The sequence below is a fragment of the Coenobita brevimanus genome, chromosome 38, assembly GCF_032717465.1.
Source record: "Coenobita brevimanus isolate Jiangsu-jjx chromosome 38, ASM3271746v2, whole genome shotgun sequence".
NCBI classification, from domain to species: Eukaryota; Metazoa; Arthropoda; class Malacostraca; order Decapoda; family Coenobitidae; genus Coenobita; species Coenobita brevimanus.
This window is the reverse complement of record NC_136991.1, coordinates 35,238,700-35,240,636: the sequence shown is the minus strand read 5'-3', so window position 1 is coordinate 35,240,636 and position 1,937 is coordinate 35,238,700. Positions and strand designations below refer to the sequence as shown.

Sequence of the window (1,937 nt, the reverse complement as noted above, 5' to 3'; positions counted from 1 at the left end):
TGGCTGGAATAGGTTCATGGAGAATATGGGGAATATATCCCTGGGGAAATGAACCTTAAGGGGGAGTATAGATTCAATGGGTTATATGGAGCCACGGGTGTTGTTTCCCACAGTGGGGTGGCATCTTAGGGTCCCAGACAGTGCCAGTCTGCACGACCATAGATTTTTTTCTCTACCGTGGCAACACCGAGAACCCTGCTAGTATTCTATACTTAGGGAACAGGCTAAGTCTGTCCAGAGCTATGACTAATTCAGAGAGGGAGTTGTCAGGTCCGGCTTTTATAAATCTGAATTTTCACTTACATTCTTCTTGTGTGATTACAGTGTACACTACAGACCTCCTTTATTTAGTCATTTTCTGTGTTGGTGACAATCATCTAGACGCCCAGGTTCCTATGACTCACCGTCAGCTAATAAAATCGTCTTCCCTCAGTCGGAATACAATACTTGAGCTGTCTCGGCCACGGGACGATAAAGTGCACCAGTATTAATGGTGTTATTCGTAACAATCAAAGGTTCCTGTGACTCGCATTGAGCTCAGTAAAATCAATCGCTGTCAGCAGACTTAGAATGCTAAAATTGTTCTAACCATGGAATGGTTAACGGTACAACTATGTATGGTGATTATATTAACATTCTCGGCTTCCTCTGACTTATTCTCAGTTTTGTTCGTGACGATATTAATAGCCTCAGGCCCTCCAAATGTTGACCGTTGACTGTCATATAACCAAATACTTTACTCAGATATTTTATCGGTTTATTGTTTTTGCTCAGTCATTTTTTTCACCTTGGTGATTTTTTTTTTCTTTTTTTATAGTGAAGATGTTAAAGAAAGTTATATCTAACCCCTTCAGCATGAAAAGAATCCCTCAGCTGCATAAATTCGTCTGAAGGTAGCAGGAGTATAAAGCACAATACCTGATCACAGATAAGAAGTTAATCTTAAGCGTGTGAGTACTACATTCAGAAAGGCAATAAAATTCTGAAATATCACTGTCGTTCTCCGAATACAAGGCGCCACAGAGATTGACCCCCATGTCATACAATTCATTTATATATCTATTATCTCCAGGTGACATTGCTCAGTTTATGAGAGCTTTTAGAACCTGAGAGGTCATATACACTCGTCATTACGTACCTCACTACTAGGGCGCTTTACTGAACTGAATGTAGTCTTTTGACGGCAGCAAGATTATAATGCAAATGATGCCAACGGCCATACCACGTTGAGTACACCGCTTCCCGTCCGATCAGCGAAGTTAAGCAACGTTGGGTCTGGTTAGTGCTTGGATGGGTGACCACCTGGGAACACCAGATGCTGTTGGCATCCCTACGTGTCAAGTGGGGTTGGTGGAGGATTAGTGCCCCTCCCTGTAAAACAATTAACTCTAAGCCGTTGGCCACCCCGTTTGGGATACATGGCGTCTGGCAATGAATGAATGTATGTGGAGCGAAGCGATTAATTAATCCTCTGTGCTGGATGCCCTTCTTCAGTGTATTTTATTTATTATTATTATATATATATTTTTTTTTGACGGCATTTCTCTTTCCAGTGAGCCCAGGAACATCTTTTTCTTCAGTATATCCCAGCCATCTCCTTACCATGCTGTTCAGTGTTGGATAGATCTTTCAGACAGGAGGGTTAGATAGGGCCTTAATAAACTCCTTCGATACGTGAGTCCTTCCCTGTTTGAATAAAGTTCTTCTAGCCGCCACAGTAAGTAAAAAAGTACGTCACAAACCAGATAATTAATGCAAAAATGAAGGAACGAAACTCTGATTGACGGTAAAATTAGCCTTTTTCCATAAACAAGTGGCATTTTCCAGATCCGTTCAGTTCAAGATGCCAGGGGTGGAATTCTCAGCTATGTATACGTTCGATCCCCTCTCGTAACTCAATTTTTTTTACTGCAGGAAAGACAAAAACAATGCAGACC

At 41.5% G+C, this 1,937-nt stretch overlaps 1 non-coding gene across 1 annotated transcript; it reads left to right on the top strand.

Annotated features, from left to right (window-relative positions):
* Nucleotides 1–1,208: 1,208 nt before the first annotated feature.
* Nucleotides 1,209–1,327, top strand: LOC145396634 (5S ribosomal RNA). The gene has a single exon (XR_013896796.1). It is a non-coding gene; the product is annotated as a 5S ribosomal RNA (ribosomal RNA).
* The last annotated feature ends 610 nt before the right edge of the window (nt 1,328–1,937 follow it).